Below are 11,186 nucleotides of genomic sequence, written 5' to 3'. Positions count from 1 at the left end.
TAAAAGACAAACAAACCTTCATCCATTATTTACAGCACCGCACAGAGTTGAGGAGTGTAGCTGAGCTTGTTACAATCCACTAAACTATCAAGCAATTAAAGAAGCATTATTCAGTGTAGGCATAAAAATCCTTCTGCCACTCCACATACCTGGACAAGAAACACATGTTGATGCTTTAATGTTAATGTCCTCGTCTCTCAGTCTAAGTAAAAATGAAACAGAATTTACAACCCAAAAAGTTCATGACAATTATCAATTTGAATATGGCTGCTGCTGCTGGCCTTTGACAAATAATGTCCATTTGACTTGCTCTCATCTGGATCTTGAGCTGTTCTGTAAATGTTTAAGCTTGATGAAGAAACTTTATCAACTATGACAATAAAGTACGTCAGCTTTTTGTCTAGAAACGACATGGCAGCAGACCAGTGCCTCACAGAGCTAAAATTAGCTTATTAACTCTGATGTTGGCTAATGTTGTTTAACCTACTTGGAGAGCAGATACACATAACAGATGCTTTGAGTCACATTATTGTTCCCCACACTGAGCAGAGGTTGTCCTCTGTTCAGTAGAGTTCTTTGCACACATCTGCAGCTGTCATTTGTAAAAGCACATGTTGTCTGGCTTTCTTCAGGCTGTACCATGCTGGTCTTTTTCATTATGATCAATGTTCATGTTGGTGAGAGATGCACTTACTGACATTCAGATGTCTATGTGTCTGTGGTCTGTTTCCTTGTTGTTAAGGATCAGCGTCACCCTGCCAGGTTCCACCATCATACACAATTATTTCATTTGCATATATTATAATACTGTGACAAGTTATGTGAGTGGACAGTGTGATCTCACAATGTCTTTCTCACTATCCTACCTAAGTTCACAATTAGTGAATATGACTAGTTTATATCTGAACAATGGTTAAACTCTGTTTTGCAGAAGAGGACAATTAATCTCTTAATCTCTGATGTATAAAATTAAAGGATTTTATTGGCCTGAAAAAGTCATAGCCTCTCATTACACAGCCAAAATGTTTGGATCATATCCACAGACGACTTGCGTGCTGATCACAGTCGAGGTGGCGGGCTACTTGTTTTCCCTGATCTTCAGCTCACGATGCATCTGGCACCAAACACATGGGTAACAAAAGCACACTTTACAGCAGTCATCAGTGAACGAGCCCTGCAGGATGGAGAAGAAGAAGCAGATAGACAGAGGATGAAGCAGCAGGAGTTACTGTTGTTACCCCTCAGACATAAAAGTTTAGTGGGGTGTTGTCATCCCCTCATCTGGCAGCTGTGTCCCTGTGTAGAGCTGGGTAACCAAATATCTGAGAGTTTGTCAAAACAAGCAGCCGCAGCTTTTTTTTCCCACGATGAGGGCAAGAGATTTCAGATTTGAAGACCTTTATACTTCCTCTTTCTCAACTCAAGCTACTCCTTTATAACTTCCACGGATTGCAAAATACCACAAGTTTTATCCAGGTCACTTTTATGATGGCACTACATGAGGTTACTTATAAACAAATAATGAGGACGCAGAGACATCTGGGAGCTATTGAAGAGGTGAGGGTGAGTGAGAAGGATCTGCACAAAGCACAATTTGTGTGCATTTTATATGAATCTCATTAAATTTACATTTAGATTTTACGTCAGTTCATTTTACAACCACATCACAAAGACACACATTCAACTCTATTCTCCTAGCAGAAACCTCCAGGGCTTAAAAATGAAGCCAGTGCAGAAGTTATAACAGTGCACTTCCTCTAGTGACCACATCTATCTTTTAAGTGTAGTTTGTAACAGTGTCCTCCATCTCTAATCCAGCCTTACTTCGATGTTGTGGCGCTCTCTGATGGACTGATGGAGTAAGCAGGACACCACACCACAAACGTCCAGGAGTGGCACTGCACAGCACCATCCATCTTTACTGGCTGCATCACACTGCATGCAGGGAAAACAGCAAAGGCCACAGCAACCTTTGAGGAGAAACAGGTACAGAGTTATTTGATAGATAGATAGACAGACAGACAGACAGACAGACACGTATTGCGACATTTCCACTCCAATTACGAAAACTTGGTTTTCTGGTGAAAAATGTAAAATAATCAAAAACTCCATAATGCTACTAAATGATCATTGCTATCATGTAGTCTCAGATAGTTCATTTATTCTTGATTTTTTACTGACTTCAAACACTCGGTTAGCTTATTGCAAACAAAGTCTGAGGAAATCGCTCATGCACAAATCACTGCTGTTTGTAGGGTTTCCTGGGTTTATTTACAGCTCTCCATATCATAGCAGCAATCACAGAGGTCGGTGCTCCATTGGCCAGAGTTTTCAACGGTCCTGACGACTGTCACCACCTGGGTGGGCTGCTTGTGGACAGCCGTGCCTGTAGGAAACACCATGCTGAAGGAAACACAGACACAGATTGAAATGCTGTAGTGGTTATCTGGTTAGAGAAATTCAACATGAAAAAGGTGAAAGACTGGTTTTGACACATGTTATAACAGGATGATTCCTGGTGCATATAAATGACAACAAATACCTTGGGCCAGCTGTACAAATGATTTATGTACGGCCCAGACAAAAGAGCTGACACCGTTTTTATGCACAGATTTATTACCTCTGACTTCCTCAGAAAAATGTTACCATGTATTACATTCATGATTTTACAAAGATTTCTGATTCTCTTAAGCTGTTCATCAGTGTAAAATGTTTTTCTTACTTTCTTTTGTCTTCTCTGGTTCTCTGAGCTTTCAAAACAAGAGAAAAAGTTTGGAAACACCAGCATTTAAGCACAGACCAATAACAGGAAGGGGAGGTGCCGAGAGTACGCACACACACGGATTACTCAAGAGCCGCGGAGGGCTGAGCCTGTTGGGAAGTCCACACCAATCACTGTAATGACTATGAGGAATGTTTAATGTCGCGAAATCGATCAATGTAGAGCAGTGTCACAAACCACGGAGGCCCCAGAAAAGTGCAATCAAACGGTGAGTTTATTAACAGCCCGGAGAAAACATCAACATATGTCTTCTGCCCAAAATACATGTTGTGGACACTTATAAAGCAGTGGGGTACACACACCCCCATGGTGTCAATGACAGATTAAAATAGGTTTAAATTATAATAATAATAATAGAAAATTAAAAGAAAAAGGTTAGTCATATCATTTCACACCTCAGCAATCCTCCTCTCAGGTAAACAGAACCTGTGTGTTAACCCGAACTTCACATTTCATACTGAGTTTTCCTCACTTATTATCCAATCTGTGTTATAAGAAAGAAAACTTAAAACAGAACAGTCATCAGTCATGTGTTTAACCTTAGGCCAGTCTTTATCTCAGTGTCCAGTCAGTCCAACCTTAGTTCACCTCATCCGTCCAGTCACCGTCCATTTACACACATCCATTCACACGCATTCACACCAGGTATTGCTAATAGTGGAGACTCCCGCGCAAATAATCAGATTCTCCACCCTCAGCAACATGAGCTCATTCATTTGTTTTATTTTATTTTAGGAAAATAGTTCTTTATGCTTTTGGACTGGATTGACTCGCTACAATCCTTTTAGACAGGGACTTAGACCTAATCAGGTCCCCACAGGTAGCCTTCTCCTCAGCCAGTTGAAATCGGGAAAGCCCACCTTATGTTTGTTCTTCCCGAGAATTTTCAGCGCTGTTATTCACTGTTGCAGGCCTGCTTAGAACAAAAATGAGAAAAAAAGAGAGCTGATTATTAGCTCATCAAAGCACAAAACAAAATCACCTGACAGGTTTTCTCTAAGTGCACTGTTACAAAAATAATGGGCCCCTCTCAGACATGTCCATGCTTAATCAAACTCCCTCTATTAAAATAACAAGAACATCCAAAGCAAACTGACCGAATCAATCCATCACTACAACAACCTCAAAAATCTTAAACACAGAACATTTTGCCACAAGTTCTTCAGGGTCCTGACACTCCGAAGTCAACTGACATAATTTCACCTGCACACAGAAAGTCTTGTTAAACGCCACACAGTCACAGTGTCTCCTCCAGTGCATGCTTCACTCACACAGTCAGACAGGAAACCCAAGTTCCTCTTTTTCTTTTCCTGTCCCGAGTCATTCAACTACTTTGCATACTGAGTCATCTCTCAAGAAGTTGCCGTGACAAGAGAAATACATATTCAAACATTACCCCCTTATTAAATTATTTTATTTCCTTCTACAGTGATCACTGGTTTTGATCACTCAGTACGAGAGCACTCCTAAGTCACTCTTTTAAAACTACTTTAATCACTTTTTTCTTTTTTTCCATAACTCACTCCCTTGTCATATAGCTTCTTTTGAGTTATTCCTCAACTTCAAACTCAAGTGTATTTTATTAAACATTCACACCATTCTATCACTCATACTAGTAGCAAGCTGATCTTCATTGCGTATGTTTGTGTTCTAAGCCAGGTTTAATCAATGTCTATGCATTAATCATCATGAGCTTGTCTTGTCCTTGTAAGGTTAATGCATTTTCTGTTTGTGTGTGTGTGATTTTGCATGTGTTGCTTTGCAGTGTTTCAGACTCCTTCACAATTTTCCACTTAAACAGTCAGTTTTCTCCTTCCCAAATTTGCTAACCCAAATTTTGATTTCCCACCTTAAATAACAGCATTCCTTGTCCTCAGCCAGAAGTTAGGGGCCACTTGTCAGATTTATGGAGACATGGCACTGTGAACAATTCAACCAGAAAGAGAGGGAGTGTTTTCTCTCTTTGGCTCATCACTGGTCATTGTTAATGACATTTCCCCCTCAGCCTCAGCCCAGCGGCTTGACCCTTGAAGTCCCGTCTTCTTCACTTCATCTCCCCAGTGAGTCTGAGCTCACAGGGACTGAGGCCGAGTAATCGTGACTGTGCCTGCCTTAGGTTGTCCCAGGGTTTCGAGGTGGGATCTTACCCGTCATGGGCTATCCAGCCTTCCATACTCGCCTGATACGGGGGCCAAGTGGGCAGGGGTGCTATGAGGGGAGGGGACACACTGGCTCTGGAAATTAAAGGAGTGTAAGCTGCTTTCTTCATTGCATCTTATATTATAATCAGGTTTAATTCATGCATCTTTTCACTGAGCTGTGGATTCAAACTATCTCACTTCTGGGTAAGACTTCTGTTTGACGCACACACTCTGCAGTTTGCCTACGCACACACTTCTCTCTCAGACTTCCTCTGTTCATCCACTCTCCTATGAGTTATTATTACTTATTTATTATTTTGTACAAATCACACAGAATCATTCAAATCGAGTACTCACAACATTCACACACTTAGAATCACTCAAAATACGTTTTCCTACGAGTATTTTATCAAACATGCTTTTTAGACTCAGAAAGAGGAAGTAGACAACACCCAGTTAAGTGCGTATGTCCTCTTAAAAGAGAAGAGAAATAAACACATATGGGACAATTCTCCCCATCTTAGACGAAATGTGACCTTAAATGTCCGTTTCTAAGTCATGTTCTTCTCTACACACGACTCTTGGCCTCCAGGGCATAAAACTTTGAACATAATCTTTTACTTTACCAGAACTAGACCTAATCTAAATCCTGTCTCATTCACTGCTGAAGTTCTAGTTCAATGAACACGTGTCGCAGTTTAAAATTAAAAGAGGAAGTAACTCACACCCAAGAACTGTGTGTGTGTGTGTGTTAATATCTGTGTCCCTTCAAACGAAGAAAAGGTGAACATATATGGTGAGTTTTCCTCAATTTACACAAAATATGAGATTAAATATCCTTTTCTAATTCCTGTTCTTCTTTAAACACCATGAATGACCTCCGGGTCATAACCTTTGGACTTATAACTCTGATATAAGTCCACACAGCGCACCAAGCACAGAGAAAATTCAACCTCAGTGCTTCAGAATTCTCCTCAAAATTCAGAAACTGTTTCTGTCATTTATCTGCCCAAGAACTTCATCATATGGACCTCGCCGGGTCCAGTAATCTTCAGCACATGTATATCACTGCAGCCAGTGATGATTTAAAAACAGTTTCTTGTCTCAGTTTACCCAGCATTCACTTATCAGATGGACCGCAGCCGATCCATCAATATCAACACAATTGTGTCCACATGTACACAACTTATTCTTCACTTGTATCACAGCACATCTAGTAATATCTTCAGAATTACTTCATCATAGTAAACATTGATTTTCCTTTAAAATCAATTTACCATTAGAACTCAAGATCACAGCTGACTCGATTCTCTGAAATCCTGAGTCAGTTAAACACCTTGCTCAACTCAAGGTGTCCTTTTCTCGGACTTCCTCGTCCGAACTCACTCTTTTTACCCCGGCATCTCCACCAGAATGTTACGAGATCTTCCACTCTTACTTGGTGAAAGAAGGTAACTTCGTAAGTTCTCTCCACTGTCTCACAGTACAAACAACCTACGCATTCAGAAGATCCCCTTCCCACTGTAATTCAATTCTCATAGACCCAAAAGTAAGCATATTATTTCCCTAGTCAAAAGTGAAACCGTTCCTCACACAGTAATTCTTAATCCAACCTTAAAGTGAAACAAACACCCTTCGTGTTTTGAAACTAAAAAGAGTAAGGAACAGCGCCCAATTTTAACTGCGCATGTTGTTTCTGAACAACACACAGACACAGACCCAGGGCAATTCTTCCTGGATCATTTATCAACATCCAAACCAACACAGTCCGCATTGATTATTTTTCTGGACCTCAGCGGATCCACCAAAATTCATGTAAGTATATCAACCATTCACCGATTTATTTTTTTCCTCAGACCACGCCGGATCTGTTAATATCAACAAAGCTGCACACTCAGAATTGTACAGCTGATTCTTCCCTTCAGACCGCGCCGGATCTGTTACTTCAGCACAATAAACACTGATTTTCCTTCACAATCAGTTTACCAAGAGCCACAAAACCATTTCTGACTCGATTTTCTGAACTTCTGTGTCACTTAAACATCCTGACAGCACCAGGTGTTTTCTGTCAGACTTCCTCGTCCGAAATTACTCTTTTTACTCACAAATAAGTGTCTCTCAAAATGATCCTCTGATCATAACCTATTTTAAAACCAAGGTCCCAAGTCTTGGTAGATGGTCAATCTCCAGTACGGCCACGCCGGACCACCTACTGGATGTCTCCAGTAGGGAGGGGGTCTGCACCCCTGAACTTGACACTTATTAAACCATAAAATGACCAATAACTCTTATATTCTCTTATTCTCTTATTTCCTTAAAACATCTCAAGTCTCAAGTTACTTTTAGCTCAGTACTGTTTCTTACGAGTCGACCTTGAATGCAACGCTACTTCAAAGTTTCACTTTCACTCAGACAAAACTCAAAAACAGAGATCAACGCGTAACTTCTTGACTACATTTTTATCATTATAATCCAATACAGCACAATTTCAGTTTAAGAGGTTTGTGCTCACCTTTTTATGTGGGCCCACAGTAGTCAAGAAACCACCCGAGACGTCTGCCCGTCTGACCACCAATCCGGCTCGACCACCGCGGAAAGTAACACCTCTAGCGCTCTACAAAATGCCCGCATCCTCCACCAAGCTGTCGCGAAATCGATCAATGTAGAGCAGTGTCACAAACCACGGAGGCCCCAGAAAAGTGCAATCAAACGGTGAGTTTATTAACAGCCCGGAGAAAACATCAACATATGTCTTCTGCCCAAAATACATGTTGTGGACACTTATAAAGCAGTGGGGTACACGCCCCCCCATGGCGTCAATGACCAGTGTTGGTCAAGTTACTTGAAAAAAGTAATCAGTAACTAATTACTGATTACTTCCCCAAAAAAGTAATCCCGTTACTTTACTGATTACTTATTTTCAAAAGTAATTAATTACTTAGTTACTTAGTTACTTTTTAAAAACATGATTTACAACCTGAATAGGTGATAAAGCGATAGATCTTTCAGCCCAATTCTACTTTTTCTACATAATCCATCATACAAAATGTAATCAAATGGAAAAGTCTCTTTTTAAAACTTGTTTTATTAGTTTTAATCTTTTAACTTTATGCATCAAGGAAAAATTTAATTATATGCAACATTCTCTGACTGGAAGAAATTTGTTTAATATTTAAACCTATTTTCTGCACATTCCAGCACATAAAATCATTTTTTTTTGTGTTTACACTCAGTCTTTCAAATAGATGCAAGTAAAACACAGCAGAAAATAAATAAAGTCAAAGACTAGCGGTCCTTTTGCTCTATTTTCACCTGTAAAGCAGGAGTGGGTAGGCGGAGGTTTATCCTGGTGCAGGTGTGCCGCAGCGGTCAGTGGAAGAATCCGCGAGTTTCTCTGTAAATTTCCCATTACGTCATAGCGCACTCGGTGCTTGCTTGGAAGTTTAGGGGTTTTTTTTCGCTGTAAAAAGAAGTTTTCTTCCCACGCACAACGGACACTAATGTTTTTGTCACTTTTTATGGAATCAAACTTAAAATAAGGTCAGTACTTCCAGGCTTTAAACGCTGCATGCTCATACTCTCTCCCGCACTCGATATATTATCCATTGTTGATCTGCACACAGCTGTTGTCACCAACGTTGCACTCGCTTACGTCACTGTCATGAGACATTCTTGCAAAAAAATCACGGTTTTAGTAACGCAGTAACGCAGCATTCCTACGGGAAAGTAACGGTAATCTAATTACCATTTTTGCAATAGTAATCCCTTACTTTACTCGTTACTTGAAAAAAAGTAATCGGATTACAGGTTACTGCCCATCTCTGTCAATGACAGATTAAAATAGGTTCCAGCCATTTGTCACAGTTAATGGTATATCTTGTACATCTTTAATGGCTATAAACAGACATAGAACTTCTCATTTTGATAACACCTTCCATACAAGGTAATAATCTTAAGCCCTCAGAGTGTCTGAGGGCTGGTTATCGCCTCCAGTCATCTGTTACCAAGTAGAATAAAATGCAACAGGTTTGCAACAAGAAGCTGGATACATTTGGGCCTCTGCTCAGGCCTATTCCTAGATTATATGGATTAAATGTATTGTAAGCATGTATTGCAGTTATCCTTCTATGTTCTAGTTTCCCTCAGCATGTATCACCTGGACAGTCACGCCAGTGAAGCTTAAGACCCTTAATGAACCAAACATCAACTCGAAATAAGCACAAATATGCAATGTGTATGAAATACTTCTGACCGTACTTGTAATAAAAGTTAACATAATGGAAGGATCCTCAAATGAACATCTTCAATAAACAACTGTAATACAATATCAATACTGTGAGAAATATTATTAGATGAAATAATGCTGTAAAGAATGTTGTTAATGCAATTATAATGATGCAAGTTATATGGCAGCAATAAAAGAATTTCTGTATCTCCACATTAGGAATTCACTAAGCCCCTGCTTCAGTGCTGTGAAAGGAAAACACACTGCTTAACCGATGAGCAGCAACAAGACTTATTCTATGAATCCATCAGTACTTCTGCTGTCAATCCAAACACACTTGACACCAGAGGTGGGAAGTACAAATACTTCATTACTGTACTTCAGGTATCTGTACTGTACTTGAGTAGCGTTATTTTAGTGATTACTTTTTACTACAAATATCTGTACTTTCTACACCTTACATTTTGTAAAAATGTTACTTTTGCTTTAACGCAGTTCTGTCACTGTGAGCCTCCAAACATCAAACTAATTAGAGCCTAAACAGAAACATATGACAGGCTTTTTCATAAATCACCAGAGGATGTTGCATAACAAGAGATGACTGTGCCAAAGTCTGGGTTAAAAGTGGGACTGTGTTTTTTTGTGTGTTTTTTGGGGGGCGGTTGCAATAAAGCACAAGGTTCACTTAGCTGTGCACACAAAATAGAAACTTCCTCCAAAGGGATACTTTTTACTTTCTTACTCTGGGTACATTTCAGAGCTTGTACTTTTTTGCTTTTACTTGAGTAAAGAAGTTGAATCAGTCGTTCAAGTTTTACTGGAGTATTTTTTTAACAGTATTATTTGTACTTAAGTGCAGAAAGTCTGTACTTTAGCCAAACATTTGGTCACCAGCAGGTAAGAGTACTTACACTGACATTTGAAAGCCAAATGGACTGGTACCTATATATTGCTTTTCTACTCTGAGCACTTAGTGTTTCTTTACTACATAAACACATCCAAACACTGCTTTTTACTGTTCCATAGCACCTTGTCCCACATTCACACTCAGACTCCGATGGACACACCTAGGGCCACCTGAGGTTTAGTAAGTGCACCGATGTCAAAGGAGCTTGCAAAGAAAAGCGTCTGGACTTCTTTAAGTTACTTGAAGACGTTTCACCTCTCATCCGAGAAGCTTCTTCAGTTCTAAGGTCAAATGGTGGAGAGTCCCAGATATAAACCTAGTGGGAGTATCCCCCCACAGAGGGACAAAAGGACCCCCTGATGATCCTCTAATCGCCTGAGCCAAGGTGTGAAACTGGGTGTGGGTCCCAATCAGCCAGAGTTTCGGGTGTGTTCATTGTGAAACCTGGCCCCACCTTATCATGCGAATTCCTGAGGTCAGATGGCCCAGGATGTGAGTGGGCGTTAAGGCGTCTGGGAAGGGATCTCAAAACTCGGTCACGTCGGGGTTTTTTTTTCCTTTCTCTCACCCTCTCTCTTTCTCGCACTTTTTTCCGCTTCACTCTGCACCCGAGCCTTGTGCTTTACGCTGGGCAGAGGGGGGAGGGGCGGTAATTACACTCAGTAGCACAGGAACAGAGCCAGAGGGGGAGAGAGAGAGAAAGAGAGCCAGGGACAACAACGTCACATTAGAAAGGTATACTAATCATCCACAACTATATTCAGTTGCAGATGATAAAGGATTCAGAAAGTTTATTCATGCAGGTCCATATGACAGAGAATATGCATGTTCTTTTTGTTTTCATATTATAATTTATATTTAATTGTGTTGTGGTTTGCAGTGTTTTGTGTTGTTTCACTTTAAATTTGTAAAAGGAAAAAGCTGAAAATTTAAATAGTTAAAAGTTGAAATGTGAATAGTTGATTTTTGTATTATATGATTTATTTATTACATTTTATGTGGAGTGAATAAATAAAAGTATATTTACGGTGGCCCCTAGAGACAAAGCACATACAAACTTCAAATCACATACGAACCCTGAAGCACGTACAAACTCCGAAGCACGTAAAAACTCCGAAGCACATAAAAACT

The 11,186-nt window shown here is 40.0% G+C and overlaps 1 pseudogene across 1 annotated transcript; it reads right to left on the bottom strand.

Annotated features, from left to right (window-relative positions):
• Positions 1–964: 964 nt before the first annotated feature.
• LOC146391257 (cornifelin homolog B-like) lies at positions 965–7,428 on the bottom strand (annotated as a pseudogene). Its single transcript, XR_014799911.1, has 4 exons — positions 3,643–7,428; positions 2,276–2,403; positions 1,825–1,970; positions 965–1,174 (listed from the first exon to the last, which is right to left on the bottom strand). The product of XR_014799911.1 is annotated as a cornifelin homolog B-like (transcript).
• Between the last annotated feature and the right edge of the window lie 3,758 nt (positions 7,429–11,186).

Source organism: Perissodus microlepis, chromosome 3 (assembly GCF_051167445.1).
Source record: "Perissodus microlepis isolate ML-2025 ecotype Zambia chromosome 3, ASM5116744v1, whole genome shotgun sequence".
In the NCBI taxonomy this organism is placed as follows: Eukaryota; Metazoa; Chordata; class Actinopteri; order Cichliformes; family Cichlidae; genus Perissodus; species Perissodus microlepis.
This window is presented reverse-complemented; position numbering and strand designations above follow the sequence as displayed.